Source organism: Phoenix dactylifera, chromosome 2 (assembly GCF_051530095.1).
Source record: "Phoenix dactylifera cultivar Ajwa chromosome 2, Ajwa_hap1_PhDact_Kaust_v1.1, whole genome shotgun sequence".
NCBI lineage: Eukaryota > Viridiplantae > Streptophyta > Magnoliopsida > Arecales > Arecaceae > Phoenix > Phoenix dactylifera.
In genome coordinates, this window is record NC_143191.1 from 11,423,567 (window position 1) to 11,440,463 (window position 16,897).

A 16,897-nucleotide genomic window follows, 5' to 3' on the forward strand; every position below is an offset into this window, starting at 1 on the left:
ACTTTGTTTAATTATCTATTAATCCTCTGCTTTTAACTTTTGAAAATCAACTGAAAATTACATCTAAAAATTACGCTAATAATTTTTAGATCGTTCCCTGAGGAATCGACCTCGGACTCCCGAGTTATATTACTTGTGCGAATCTCCTGCACTTGGGAGAGCAATTTTATTTTTGCACCAATTTAAGTTTGAGAGATATACTTGTGGAAGACATATTGAATACGATTCTTTAATCACCTGGAACAATAGCAACTGGATCTTTCGTTCCTTGCTCCTCACAAAAGATAGTCGTCAATGGGGTAAGCTATGAACCATATAGAGAGGTGAGAGGGACCTAGCCTTTATATAGGAAACATAAGAGAGCCTTCTCATTAAGGGCTCTAAAATCCTAATTGGGTTTCCTTAGCCTATATACCAAAATTACCACAATAAATATGACTCAATCCTATATATCCAAAGTGCACCAAGGGCATCTCCTTTGACCGATGGACATTGGGTGCGAATCGGCTCATTTTTAAGGGCGACTTGGCCACGGTGATCAATTGGATCCAAGATCGGGGTCGTGCTGGCGAGGGTAGGTCGTTGCTTCTCGATATTCGCAGGCTACGGTAGGAGTGTGGCACCCTTCAGGCCACACACACCTATCAGAAAGTGAATGGTGCAACGGATTGGGTTGCCACCTATATGGCTCACCACTCCGGAGGCTTCGTTTGGCTGGAGCGTGGCAGAGTGCTGGGTTATTTATTTGCTTTGTTATTTTCTGATTTTGTTGGCCATATTCACATTCGTAGGATGTGAACTACCATTGTACCAAAAAAAAAGTGCACCAAAGCCCATAAAACAAAATAATCACACATCATATTGGGCTTAACCATAGTACCATTATGAGCCATACGTCTAACCCATTTTATAAAATAAAAATACGCAATTAGTGGAAGCTCATATTTTAAAATTATTCTAACATTCCTTTACTTGGGCGAACATGGATTGCCATATTAATTTTAAAAGCTTTGTTTTGAAAATGACTCTCGGGTTAGACTACATAAATGACCATATATATAGCTCAAATGATAATCACTTTGGATACATGATCCAGTCCAACAAGAACATCAACATCAAATATGAAAGTCGTTACAACGTTTAATCGATATAAGACCACTACACAGCTACAAATGTTAATATACTTATCGACATAGATCCCCATCCTCTAACCAATGTGGTAGTACGTAGTATGAACTTAGCACCAAAATGTGATCAAAAGGTATGCTAAATCACATAGATCCTCAAAAATGCTTCAAAAAAAAAGCCACGTCTCAAAAGAGACTCACATCATGTCTTTATGCATTATATCTCGAGATCAAAATAATATCATAATAAAAAATATATGTGAAATGCATGCTCAAATATAATTATAATTTCTGTGCACAAAATAAAGAATTATAAATAAGACGATAAATATTATTATTATTGGAAGAGACTGTACTCAAAACATATGGGTTGCCTATGCATCCTGTAAAAAAAGATCAAGCCACAATGTAGTTTTATTACATAAATAACTTCCACTAACCAAAAACATCAAAAGTTTCCACAATGCCCATATTAGCAATGTGTATCTTAAAGACTTTTAGTGCGAGTCCCTTAGTCAATAGGTCTACAATTATTGTCTCTGTATTTATATGCTCTATTTTTGTCTGCCCTTCTTTACCTCTATTTATGATATCCAAATATTTGATGTCCATATGCTTAGAGCCACCAGAACTCTTGTTATTCTTTGAAAAGAACGCCGCTGCACTATTGTCACAGTATATAGTAATTGATCTCGAGATGGAATCAATAACTTTCCGTCCCAAAATAAAATTCCTCAACCAAATGGCTCGAACCGTAGCTCCATAATATGCCATAAATTCAGCCTGCATAGTAGAATAAGCCATTAGAGTTTGCTTAATACTTTTTCAAGAAATAGCACCACTAGCCATAATAAAAATATAACCTGAAGTTGACTTCAGATCATCTTGACATCCTGCAAAATCAGAATCTGAGTAGCCTACCACCTCAAGATGATCTGTACGCTGAAAGGTAAGCATATAACCTTCAGTCTTTTTCAAATATCTCATAACTTTCTTAGCTATATTCCAACGCTCTTATCCTGGATTCGACTGAAATCTACTAAAGACACTGACTGCATAGGCTATATCTGTTCTAGTGCAAACTTAAGCATACATCAGGCTTCCTACAATACTTGCATATGGTATGTTCTTCAAAGATTTCCTTTTCATTTCATTCCTTAGACACTGAGCTTTGCTAAATTTATCCCCTTTTACAATAGGTACATCACCAGGTGCATAGTTTTACATATTGAACCTCTCTAGGATACGTCGTATATATATTTTTTAAGAAAGTCCCAACAAGCCACAACCCCTATCACGTGGTATCTCAATACCAAGTACAAAAGGAGCTTGCTCAAGATCTTTCATTTCAAAATTAGCAGATAATATTTTCTTTATCTTATGAAGTAACCCCAAGTCACTGCTGGCAAGTAAAATATCATCAACATACAAAACAAGAAAAATAAATTTTCTCCCATTGATCTTGAGATAAATGCACTGATCCACTGTATTTTCAACAAAACCAAGAGAAGTAAGTCACAACTTCATCACATTTTAAATACTATTGTCGAGATGCTTGCTTGAGCCCATATATGGATTTGTTCAACTTACACACCAAATTTTTTTTCCTCTACGACAAAACCTTCAGGTTGCCTCATGTAAACTTTTTCACCGAGATCTCCATTTAAAAATGTGTCTTAACATCCATTTGATGAAGCTCCAAATCATAGTATGCTACAAGTGTCATGATAATTCTAAAAGAATCATTGGATGAAACCGGTGAAAAAGTCTCATTATAGTCGATGCCCTCTTGCTTAGTGAAACCTTTAGCAACTAGTCTAGCCTTTTGCAACCTATGATCTTAACATGTGGTGGAAGTTCAACAAGTTCTCAAACTCTATTTCTCTTCATTGAAAGCATTTCATCTTCCATGGCATTCAACCATTTATCTGAGTCACGTCTTGTTAATGCTTTGTTAAAAGAGATAGGATCAATATTATGCCCAATATTAAAATCACTCTTCAGTAAGTAGACAATATAGTCACTAGGCAACGCAGATCTTCTTTCCCTTTGTGATCTCTAAACATGTGGTTCAGAAATTGACTCAAATACTGTTGGAGGAGGAACATAAGATTCTTCTTGATGCCCACGTTCTTCATTAACTATTGCAATCGGCTGAGAAATAACTCTTTCTTATACAACGAAAATTGGAACCAAAACTTGATCCGGTTCAGCAAAAAAAATTTTAACACAGAACTCCCACTATTACTAACATCATTCTCCAGAAACATCCTCGTAATGGACTCAACAATTATGGTGCCACGATCAGGACAATATAACTCATAGCCCTTTGATCTATCTCGATACCCAATGAAAAAACCAGGTGTGGATTTGGGGTCTAATTTCTTTTCAGAAAGATTATAAATCCTAACCTCAACTGGGCAGTCCCAAACTCTAAAATAGGCAAAACTGGGTTTACGACCTATCCATAATTCAAAATAAGTTTTCTCAACAGCTTTACTAGGAACCCTATTCAAAATGTACATGGCAGATTTTAATGCTTCACCCCACAAAAATTTTAGCAAATTTGTTCTACTCATCATACTCCTAACCATATCCTTCAGAGTCCGATTACGCCTTCCAGGAACATTATTTTGCTCAAGTGTTTCTGGCATTGTGTATTGAGAAACTATCCCACATTCTTGTAAAAATCTTGCAAAATCATCCATGTTTTGACTGGACTCGTCGTACTTACCATAGCATTCATCACCACGGTCAAATCTCACAACTTTAATACTCTTCTCACATTGCTTTTCTCTTTTCATTTTAAATATCTTAAATTTCTCAAGAGCGAGAGATTTATCATTAATCAAGTAAACATAACTATAACGCGAGAAATCATCAATGAAGGTTATGAAGTATTTGTTCCCATATATAGTAGAAGGTAACGGTCCATAAATATCGGTGTGAATTAGATCCAAAAGACCATCACTCCTAGTGGATCCCTTTCTTGTAGTTTTAGTCAGCTTTTTCCTTATGCAATCTACGCAAGTGTCAAAATCTGAAAAATTCAGAGAGGATAGAATCTCAGCTTTCATCAATCTATCTATTCGCTCCCTTAAAATGTGCCCTAAACGCTTATGCCACAATATAAAGGATGATTCCTGAATTAAAGCCCTTTTCTTTCGAACTTTTGTAACACAAGAAACTTCATCAACTAGAGCCAAATTCAATCTGTACAAACCATCACATAAAACGCCATTTCCAACCATACGAGAATCATAAAATAATTCAATTATTTTATTATTAAATTTTTTAAAAAATCCAAACTGATCAAGTTTCGACATAGAAATTAAATTCCATCTCATCGTCGGTATAAAAAATGTATTTTCCAAATCAAGAGAAAAATCAGACTCCAAGGATAACTTCACTGCTCTTATAAACTCAACTTTAACTCGAACTTCATTTCCAATGCACAGGTTCATTTCATTCTTACTTGGCCTCCGTCTCCTTACGAAATTTTGTAAGGAATTAGTGATATGAATACTTGCACTAGAGACTATCCATCAAGAATTCAAAGGTACATCTACCAAATAAGACTCAAAACAAACCAAGGCCAAGGAGATACCTGCCAAAGTCTTCTTCTTCTTTAACCAAGCTTAAACTTAAGGCAATCCTTCTGCCAATGACTCTTCTTTTTGCAGAACTTATATTTGTCATTCTTCTTCATAATTCCTTTAGGACCACCAGAAGTCAATCCACGAGACCCTTTGTTCTGCTGATTGTAGTGAGGCTTGTTGCCCTTATAGAACTTAGCCTTATGATTATGAGAAGACCTCTTATTTTGAGAAGGTTGATAGATCAATTGCACATTTTTAACAGTCTTACAGTGCATTCTATATTCCTGTTGGGCACATACAATAATCAAATCATTCAAATTCTATTTATCATGCTGAGCATTATAAGCAACCTTAAGCTGATTGAACTGGCTGGAAAGGCTATTAAGAGAATAATTGACAAGAAAAAACTCTGCAATGGAAACTTTTAGGGCTTCCAATTTAGAACTTATGTGCAACATGTTCATAATGTACTCCCTAACTCCACAAGTACCATCATATTTTATACTCATAATTTTATCCATTAGATCTCGAGTTTCAGCCTTATCGGACTCAACAAATCTCTATCCTATCGCATCCAAAAAATTCTTAGCAATGTCCTAGTCTAGTATAGCACCCATAATAGAATCAGTTATATAACGCTTGATAATCTTCAAACATAGCCTGTTAGCTCTTTCCCACTTAACATACTCAGCCTTGTATTCGATAGTGCTGTTATCTGTTGGTTTTGAAGGCTGCTCCTCCAAAGCAAAATTTAAACCTAAGAGACCCAATGCTATTTCTATGTCTCGTTTCTATTTCACATAATTATTTTCAGTTAAAGTTTCAATAGTAAATAATTGGCTTGAAAGGAAAGTGGCATTCAAAACTACGAAAACAACATATCTTATTTAATATCATCCAAAAGTGATGCATGCAATCAATGGATGACAATATATCTATCTAATCAACTTGGACTATTAATTAGATAGTCTGTAATCAAACTTGAAAAATATATAAGTCTGATTACGATAAGAGCCTTGGTGCATCATTGTAGAGTCACTTTTGGGCTGACAATACAACACGCAATAAGATACTTTTAAAACATATCATGAAACCGATTAACAAAATCACATCAACTTTCGAAACACCATCACCTTTGGGCAGAAGGATGATTCTAGGCTAATGCAATCCTATTAATCACTTCATGGCATTTTTCCAAATCATCATACATAATAACACCTTTAGATAAGATATTGCATGCAATAATCTGAAAAATGCAATGCTACCTTTTTTTTTGAGAAAATCAAATAAATATCTATAAGTGTACCATTTTGGCGGCTACCACCCGCTTCAATTTCAGAATATTCTCCTAATAGAAAAATAAGGATAGTCTTTATGCCCAATTTCAATCATAAAATAATGGTTTATGTGACAAAAACATAACCATCAAACATGCTACAATCACAATCAAAATCACATGTGATTTAAACAAAGATGTTAATCACAAAATTCAAGGCATATATGGCAGCAAGATATGTCCAAAATTTAACACTTTAATAATTATTATGCATGAGGGCCCAAATTTAAATTATTCAGTATTTAAATAATAATTAAATGGGTTACTAACTCTTAGCCCTAGCCCAAAGCCCATTTTGCTCCATTAAGATAAAATGCAAATAAAATAAACATGGCCTGACTAAATAAAGGGCCCAACCCGCAACCATGGACTATTTTTTTTTTTTTTGGATTGGGCTTATTGTTAATTATAAATAATAACATGCTATGATTTAAAATCACAATAATAGTATATTCAAGTTTGAGAGATATACCTGCGGAAAATATATTAAATACGATTCTTTCAATCACCTAAAATAATAACAGCTGGATCTTTCCTTCCTTGTTCCTCACAAAAGATAGCTGTCAATGGGGCAAGCTATGAACTATATGGAGACGAGGGGGGAACCGGCCTTTATATAGAAAACATAAGGGAGCCTTCTCATTAAGGGCTCCAAAATCTTAATTGAATTTTCTGGCCTACATACCAAAATTACCACAATAAATTGGACTCAATCCTATACATCCAAGGTGCACTAAAGCTCATAAAATAAAATGATCACATATCATATTGGTCTTAACCATAGTACCATTAGGAGCCTTACATTTAACCCGTTTTATAAAACAAAAATATGCAGTTAGTGGAAGCCCGTATTTTGAAATTATTCTAACAGGGATTTGAGTCAAAAAAATCCATGATTAGGAGGATTCTTCTTTTTCACAATTAGTAATTGGAGAGATTTTAGGATTGCATGCTTTATTTAAATTCTTATAAGTCTGTATTTTGTTCTGTTGGTTCTCCATGAAGTCTGTATTGTATTTGAACCGATCGACATTTTTTTCTCACAAAGACTGAAACTTATACAGGAATTCACATATTTGATAAGATGTACTATCTTTTATATAAAATTTAAATCGCATTTTATTTTTAATATTTTAATGTCTATTTATTTTTATCTCTACCATGTTTTGAGAGTATTTTGATTGTAATGATTGATATATTTATTTTTGAGGATAGAGCTGAATGGGGGCTAGGACCAGACTCGAGGCCCGTCAAGCTGGGCAATTCGGGATAGGACCATAGGCTAGGCCCAAACAAATTCGGTTGGGCTTGGGCTTAAGAAGACGATCCCAAAAATAAATATCAACGAACCAGGCTCGGGTGTTCTTCAGCCCACGGAATAAGGCCCGTTTGGCATTGCCTTTTGAGGTATTTGGTAAAAATTTTAAAATAAATTTTGTTCATCCAAAAGCTGAACAAAAGTCTACAAAGGAAAAAGTCCAATTTAGAGCTTCTTGGCATAATCTCTACTTGAGATGCATCTGGATGCTGTTTTAATGAAACAAGAGACTCAAGTGCAAGTCCAGGCAATGAATTTTAAAGATATAACAGTTACTAATAGCAATTTTTGATAATACAATATAATAGCAATATAATATAATAATTATAAATGATCTTATAATAATATTATATCATCATCATCATCATCATTATTATATTATAATAATCATATTACAACAATATAATATTATATATAATACTTATATAAGATACTTGAATGATAATATCATGTATTATATATAATACTTACATAAGATACTAGAATGATAATATCATGTTATTATCTTATAATGATAATATTATATGGTAATAATATTAAAATATTATTATATTTTATAATATTTTTTAAATTTTGCTATTATATTATCTAGGCTAAATATAAAAAAATAATTTATAAATTAAGAATACTTCGTAATAATAGTTTTGGTAGTAAAAATAGTTGGATAATTGAAAACATCATATAATATCCTTTATTCTCATTTCTTGATGCTAAAAACACTTTCTCAGTCCAATTTCTAAACATATATTAAAGTTCTGCAAAACTTCAGAAATATAGTTACCAACTAGCAAACAACTTTTTATTTAATAGAAAAAGCTCTATTATGCATAGCTCTATAGATAAAATCTCCACTATCCACATCAATGCTAAATAGGGCCTAAATCTATTTTGCCTTCATATATTAGGTATATGTATGCCGCATGGCGGATCTAATTGGGTCGATGGATCGTTTTTGCTAAGAATAATAGGGTGTTGACTTAATGGCTAATGCCCAAAAAAATTAGCCTAAATCAATGACAAGATAGATCCAGCTTAAATGAGAAATTGTCAAGGCGTAAATAGACCTAAGTATATAGACGCAACTTTATGGGTTGAAGAACACTTGTACACAGGAAGAAGAATTCCAATTGCTAAAATCCAAAAGTTTAGATGGTTAGGGAGCACAAGAAAGAGGTTTAGCGGGCATAACTACCCACGACATGTAACTGCTTAAGAGGGGAGAGAGGTATGGTTGTATAAAAGAAAGCTTGTATAAAGGAGAGAGGGCTCTTTCACAACAATGAGATATACTCTTTTCTTTATATTTCTTTCTTCTATTTCAAGTTTTATCGTAGTCGAGGCAGGATGCCATCATTCTCCAAAGTTCTTAAAGATTCAAGGAACACGAACCTAATTTTCTTTTCTTCAAATTTATGTTGTGGGCCGGTGGCACGCCGCACAAATCTCTCGATCGATCATGAGCCCACTCTCCCATTTTCGGATTCAAAACCAGAAAAATACCCACTTGGTCGAACAAATTTATAATGCAGAATTAAGCAAAATCCAATACTGCCCTATTAGGCTTTTGCCCTCAGTTATCATTTCTAGGTACAAGAGGTTAAGAAGGTTAAGGCAGTTTTCTCATTTTACCTTTTCCTCGCCTCTTTCCATCTCATTTGATCTCTCCTCCCTCATCTCCTCCCACGATCCATGCTCCAACAAGCACCATATGGCTCACAAGTCACAAATAGTTGGAGGACTAGTATGGGCTACCTACTCGAGCTTCTTCCATAGTCATCATCTACCTTGACTCTCCCATCATTTGCTTCGGCCTAGGAGTGGGTCGGGTTGGGTCGGGTCACTCATGGCCCGACCCAACTGATTTATTGTTCGGGTCCTAATTTTGGACCCAAACTCAACCTAATAAAAAATTGGGTCGGATCGGATCCACCGTTATAATTTTTGACCCAACGGGTTATTCGGATCGGGTCGGGTCTATGTATAACCCAGACCCAACCTAAAAAAATTGGGTCTGATTTAGGTCCATGTCGGATCAAGTCTGGATTATACAAGAGATTTCTCGTGCTCTAACTGGGCTAGGACTTTGCAACAAGCTTAAGATTCGACAACAAATAATAAGCGGTCTACTGAAGCCTACACAGGAGCCCAACCAAAGCCCCTTTATTAGTTCTCCTCCTCACTACCAAAAGAAATCTAATCTTAAACAAAGAGAGTGGGGTCAGTCTAGCATCTATAAATCCTTCCGTTGCCGCCCAGACCCGTCCTCTCTTTTGTAGGGGTGCAAATGGGTTGGGTTGACTTATGACCCGACCCGACCCGACCTGCTTAGACTTGACCTATCCCGTTTTGGAGGACCCATGGGGCTAGGTCAAGTTCTAAAATTGAATCCGCTCTATTTTCTGGATTGGGTCTGAATTTACTAAATTCAAATCCGATCCGATCTGACTCGATCTATTTAAACTTTGGATAATTTTAGATTTTCAATCTTACGACCCACTTCGATCTAATCCGACGCGAATCCGCAAAACTATTTGGCCAATGGGCTGCATGAATGCAAGCCATGTCTTAAGGCCCGGCCCAGTCTGTGACTCACTGATTCTTAATAGTAACTCTTAACTTAAAGGCCTGGCCCAGTCTGTGACTCACCCTCGACCATTTCGATTTTCCACAGCTTCGAGCCTTCGCCCTTCGTCTGATCGTCTCTTCCCAACCTCTTCCGTCCGGCCATCCCGAGTCCCGACCCGTCCGGCTGTCCCAGATCGGCAAATCCCGTCGGCCATCGGGCACCTCTCTCTCTCTCAGACGGCGGACCCCTAGATCTTCTTGCCCATCGCGAATCGCTCTCGATCTCTTCGGCGTCCGGCGACTTTGGCATACTTCGTTCCGACTCTCAAGGTACCCCCCTCCTCTGAAACCCTAGAATTGAATATTTACTATTTAGGGAGAGCTGGGGGAGAGGGAGAGAGAGACAAGCGATCAGCTCTATTTTCCTATCATATCTCGAGGTGACTTCGGGAAATCTCTGCTCTTTCTCGCTTTGTTCTTTGTTTTCTCGATTTCTATTATTGATTTGATTTTGGGGGTTTTGATAGGGGGAAGATTCGGGTTGGGAGTGGGTTTTGAGGAGAAAGTTGGGATTTTTATTTTTATTTTTAACCCACATTTCTGGCAGCTCTCTGTCTTTGTTTGGATGTTTCCCACTTTTTTTTTAATTTTAAGAAAGTCGGTTTGATTTGTTCTTCAGTACTGTTCCTTTGAACAAAAAGTGATTTTTTTAACAATTTTAGAATTTTATTATGCTTTTTGATTAGTTGCAGCATTGCTGAAGGAATGATACTTATAAGCATTTTTCTGTGGTAACATGAGAATTGATACAATCTTGTGTTTCTGCTGAAGCTTTTGATGGTTTTGAGTTTGTTATTTTGTGTTTCAACTCTTCTCTTCTTTGTGTCTTTACCGATCATAGCTCTCTTTCTTTTCCTTTTTTTTTCCTTGGTGCATGGTGCTGAAACAGTTTGTCGTTTCTTCAGTGCTTTGATGTTCCTTTTTGTGTTTTTGCTGTTTGTCTGTGATGATCTGAGTGTGGTTTGAACTCTATCTTATGTTTTCATGGTCCACCATTATCTTATTTCAGAAACAGAGAGCAAATTTATTCTTCAAATCTGGCAAACTCTGAAACTTTTCATGTTCTCGTATTATTAGAAATATGTAGAAATATTTTCACAAAAAAATTATACGAGGACAAACAGACCCGATTTGGACCGAACCGCACCCGAATGACTTGTTGGTTAAAAAAATGTAGCCATGGACCTGATCCGACCCAACCCGATCTTCTGTTGGGTTGGGTCTGGGTCGAAAATTAGGACCCGAACAAGAAATCGGATTGGGTCGGGGTCACTCATGACCCGGTCCGACCCGACCCATTTGCACCCCTACTCATCTGCTATCGAAACCCTAGCTAGCTTCATCTCAGATATCGGGTAACTTGTCATTCTCTTTCCTATCTCTTTTGTTCTTGCATCTCTTCATATCTCTCGGGATTGTCAATGAATCCCTTCAATTGGATGTCTTCTTTGCTCGCAGATCGCCACCTTGTCCACCGGAGAGCTCGCCTGTAGCTACGCCGCTGTCCTCCTCCACGATGATGGCATCCCCATCACGGTCATCCCTCCCTCCCACTCTCTACTCGGCTTTTGATGTCCTCCAACTTTTTAAAGCTATTGTTTAGGATCGATTCCTTCTTTTTTTCCCTTTTTCCGATGGTCAAGCGGAGATGATCGGTACCCTGGTGAAGGCCGCGAACTCGAAGATCGACTCCTATTGGGCGCCCCTCTTTGCAAAGCTTCTCGAGAAGAGGAGTGTCAATGACCTCATCTTGAGCGTCGGATTCGATTTGAACTCCATTCTCATTGGAGGATATCAGATTGTTTGGGGGTGCACTGGAACTCGACCATATGATACATGAATTGATGTGAGGTAATCGCAGGAGGCGAGTCCATGGTCCTGAACTGGGTCGTCTAGGCAAAACAGAGAGAGGGGGTGCTAGGCCTTACGCACCCAGTTTCAGGCTTCCAGCTGACATGTTTGGTTTGTACTCTGTGGCCTGTGGGCCCAAATAATTTTACGGATTTAGGTTGGGTCGTAGGATTGAAAAATCAAAATTATTCAAATTTTAAATGGGTTGAGTCGTGTCAAGTCTGAATTCAATAAATTCAGACCTGATCCGAAAAATAGAACGGGTCCAATTTTAGGACCTGACCCGGCCCTATGGGTTCTTCAAAATAGATCGAGTCGAGTCTAAGTGGGCCGGGCCGAGTCGGGTCATAGGTCAACCCGACCCATTTGCAGCCTTACTTCAACCTAATCTCTCTCCTCTTTGGTGATAATTCCTTCTCGAGGAGCAGCACCTCATGGCATCCACTGCTCTGGCCAATCCATCTCCTTGCTTCTATATGGCCCCTTCCAATTTCCATAAGATAAGGACTACATGCTTAGCCAATTTTCCAGTTACTACTTGAGGTGCAAATTTGCTTATTTTCCTTAAATAAGGAACAACAGTGTTGTCCAAGAAAAAAAAACCATGGGTAGGAGGAGGGTGAGATGGAGGTGATTCTTCCAATTTCTACAAGATAAGCACTTTGTACTTATCCAATCTTCCAATAACTAGTTAAGAGGCAATTTTATCTGGACCAAGGATTGTCGAATTGGTACTAGTTAGCGTACTGGTCTGGTCCGGTTCGGATTGGTATCGAACCAGCCAAAAAGATGCGTGCCATGGCACTAAATGCCACAGATCGAACCGAACTCAGTGCCGGTTTGCACCGAATCCTGGCTGAATCAGACGGAATCGGTCCAGTTCCGTTCGGTTTGGTCTTGTACCAGTCGGGGCCGGAACCAATTTTTGTGGCCGAACCGACCTGGTCAGAGACCGGACTGGTTCGGTATGGGCTGAACCGGCCGATACGGGCCGGTTCAGCATTCCTTGGTCTGGACCATACAAAATCTCGCTTACCCCTTCACTTTTTTTGCACCATCCAATATCATGACAGAATATCCCGTCACTTATTCCAATCAAATGCCACAATTCTCTTATCCCACGGAATAAATCCTATACCATCTAGAATAACTAGGCAACTTTTCTTATTTCCTTCAAATTTAATCTGCAAGCAAAATTTGCCTTGATGAATATTCATTGAGCCAATCCAAGTTGCTCAAATTGTTTACAACTTCAGCTCCATAGAAGGTTATGTTTTACCTGGCTTATCTCCCGTTCATGCGAGATCTAGAGATGTGAGGCCCAACCTCATTGGGCTGGCTTGTTGGCCTGGCTCAGCATTCAATCGCGGCCCGAAGGCTTGTTTCAGTGAAAAATAGGGCCTCCATGGGCACCCTCCGCTTACTGTCGCCATGTTACGGCTTAGCCAACCAATCAATGGAGGTCAGAGCCTGGGGCTTGGAGAGTTTGCTTGCAGTGTTTGGGTGGTTCTCAGCTTCTGCCCATTCCTGAGGGGACTTGTTGGGAGGGGAAGTTATGGGATCCCTTGGCCTGTCTTTTGGAAAGCTGCTGTCGTCGTGTTTCTCTGCATGCACATGTAGATGGAATTAGCTTAGCTACGTGCTCAGTATCCAAAGGGAATGGCCTGGGTCTCAATAGGCAGCTGAGGGTAGAACAAAACAGATTGTATTAGATATCAATTTCATTTACCCAGAATGTTACTAAATTACCTCAACTCATACGTTCTGCATCTGATGTTCAGACTTGGCTATTTACAAGCTGAGCTTTAAAATTCGTTTGAACTTTGAACTCTGTTTCCTAGCTAGCTGAACCAAGCCCAAATGGCTCTTTAATTGAGCCAGTGCCAAATGAACTCAGAAAAAAAAAAAAAACAAAAACCTATGCTTTGGCCTGGAGCATTTTGATTAAAATATTTTATCTTGCAAGGGTCCTATAGTCCAACAAATTGGGGATTTAATAGTGCTTTCAAGAGCATATAGAAATATATACCTTTTCCTTGGTACAAAAAGGAGGAAGACCCCTTGTTTACAGTCTCCCAAAACAGCACCATGTAGCATCAGCTGGTGCTGGTAAAATAACAGATTCAGGAAAAATTTGGAGTCCATATGTGATTGGCTAAATTTCGTATTGCAATGTCAACTGTATGATCAGATACTTGATCACCCTCCCTAAAAATATGGATGTATCTCAATTCATGCTGAGATGCAGCCAAGCCCCATTACTAATACAAGGGTGAATTTATGTGCCTGTCAGCCACCGAGATACACATTTACAGTATGGTTGATTTGGACTTATTCGAACCAGGCCAAGTCAGGTCGGCCCCATTTTTTGGTCCAAATGTGTAATTTGGGTCAGCCCAATTGGGTTTCCGGTTGGCTTGGGCTCGGGCTTGGGCTTGGTTTTTTTCTAAAATTTTCAAACCTAAGACCAGTTTGAAGCCTAAGAAAAAAATTCGAGCTAAGCTTGGGTAGGGGCATGACCCGGCCTAGCTCATCTTTAACCCTAGCAACATACCTTCCCTCCCCTGTTTATTAGTTTAATTTGTTAAATGTCAAGTTATGAATTGTTCACTTCTAAATGTCAGGCTGCTGTAGATTTATTTTATTACACCATGAATTAGCCCCCAAATCGATAGTTCATATATGCTTAATCATTTATAGCATATTAGAAGAAAATGTAGTTTTAGTACAGTGAACATGTTTTTTTTTTCTTGTAGTAATTTTGCTCATATTCTCCATTATGGTTATATTTATTTTGAATATAGTTATCATTATTTGGGAACTTGAATGAGATATGGTCATATGATGCTAATAGTTGTTATTTTAGAGAGAGTATCAAAAGTTGTTAAGAGAATGCTATTTTTTTTATTTTTTTAATTATCTACATGTGTGTATATATATATTATTATAATCTATTTTTCTACATACGAATAATGAATAATTAATAATTAACACACTTATTATGTTAAGATAACGTCCTGGATTGACCGGACGGTTGACCCAGTGACTCATGACCTAGTCCCTTCTCTTGTTTGATGAGTAGTTTGGTTTTTTAGGACACTATAGATACTACATCCCCCATCGCTGCCTTCGTTTCCTCCACCACACTGCCTTGCCACTGTTACACCACCTCTATAATGATCGTTGCCTTAGCTACATTGTTGTGCCCTTGCAACCACCGCCATCGTCGCCACTTCCATAGCTATTGTTGGCTTGCCTACACCATTGCCACACCACCATCATCATTATTGCTGCCTCTGGCAGATTGTTGCTGCCCCTGTCACCCTTGTTGTTGACACACAATTGTAGGCACAACCATCGCCGCTGCCTTCGCCGCCAATGCTAGTGATTGCTGACTCCGCCGCTACCATCATCTTTGCTACTATCACAAGGTTTATGTTTTAAATATGATCGATTATAGAAAGCATGTTTAACTTTTTTAAAGTTCAAAAAATCAAAAAAATATAATTTTCATTTTTTATTTCTGAAAATAGAAAAAATGAATGCGTTGTCAAATGATGCTTAAATCTACATGCACTAACAAGTAACCTAGTGGCTAGCACATGCCTAGACTAGGTTTTTGCTAGATAGTCGGGGGTAAAATAGGTATTAAAAAACCGGCCCCCCATGTACGACCCACATAATTGGTTGAGCCCTTGGCAATACGGAGAAAAAGAAAGAAATGCTCTGTCTCCTCAAAATTCTCTCTGATAGTGTTTTAAACTGTGGTGCATACAGCTGCATATGTGCTTGTATATATGTATGCGGTTTCGTGATTGAACCACATTTCATAGTACCATATGCAGTTATACTGCATATGGAGCAAAAAGATAATCCGATTAGCATAGGCTGCTATTTACTTAGTTTGCTTAGTATTGTACGACTGCATACACGAGCTCGATGAGCATTTTGGAACTACATATATAGCGCAATCCTATATGGGTTCATGTAGGTGAAGCGGGTTTAGGCTGATTATTAGGTTTGATATGATTTGAAGTAGGCTCGATACTCGTATTAATAATGCTAAAATATTGATAATTTTATAATTATTGTTATTGAGTATTAGGTGCTAAGTAATATAAGCACTAATTGTTACTTATTATTGTTATTAAAATTATTATTGCCCATCTATAAAAAATTACTATCATCGTTGTTTTTTATTGTACTTAATATTATATATTATTTTTAAATAGTTGGAAAAAGGTAACAACATGCACGTCCTGCAGGCTGCGTATGCATCGGCATGCAGGACGTCCTGCATGCCGCATCTGCACTATGTGATCTCTTGATCACTCTCATACTTGCTTTATGAGACTTGTTTAACTAATGGTTTTTCTGAACCATTAGGGGCAAAGTTGGTATTTTGGTATCTAATAAACCACCAATTTGCTCTACTTGGCATTAAAGAGTTGGGTTTAAATCCATTGCAGAGAGATTATTAGGTAAAAGTTGCAGTGTCCAAAAAGAGATATGAGCACTTGTCTCCATGTTAGCATTCTTTTCTAGTCAGGGGCCGGTTCACCTTGACTGGTTCCAAAGAAACCCTCCCCATCAAGGCTTTCCCCCTCTTCTCAGATCTTGACAAGCCACATGCTAGACAATGTGCAAGGCGATCCAATCGGTCAAGCATGCAGATGACTCTTTTCCTTTGGTGCTTAGTTGGTTTGGAGGGATGCCTGCAAGTGTTCTTCCACTCCTTCCCTTCCTTCCCTTTCCTATCTCCCCTTCTCGCCAAAAGGCCTCGGAGTTCTTGGACGGCTATTAGGTTATCACTCCATATAGTTTAATAGGTTATTGGCAATGGCACTTCAAGAACTACTAATCATGGTATGGATCATTGAGCCTCTCGGGGTTATTAAGGACATCAAAATCTGCTCATTAAGTTATATAATTTTGAAATTACAGAGAGAATTGCTTTTGGTATTGTTTTGACACTCATTCTGAGTGCAAATTGCTTGTTTTCGGTGATATTTAATGGTGTTGTGGAAATTTCTTGCTTCCA

The 16,897-nt window shown here is 37.9% G+C and overlaps 1 protein-coding gene across 21 annotated transcripts in view; it reads left to right on the forward strand.

Annotated features, from left to right (window-relative positions):
• Nucleotides 1–10,007: 10,007 nt before the first annotated feature.
• The window catches only part of LOC103717709 (Tetratricopeptide repeat (TPR)-like superfamily protein), a 31,708-nt gene continuing 24,818 nt past the window's right edge, over nt 10,008–16,897 (forward strand). For 4 of the 21 annotated variants that reach the window (XR_015975082.1, XM_088715316.1, XM_088715318.1 and 1 more), the window contains exons 1-2: nt 10,025–10,275; nt 11,464–11,541. The gene's annotated coding sequence lies outside the window, so the exon portion shown is untranslated. Of the gene's footprint in view, nt 10,276–11,463; nt 11,542–16,897 lie in introns of all 21 variants that reach the window. The other 17 variants (XR_015975081.1, XM_008806192.5, XM_088715317.1 and 14 more) reach the window with 10 other exon arrangements.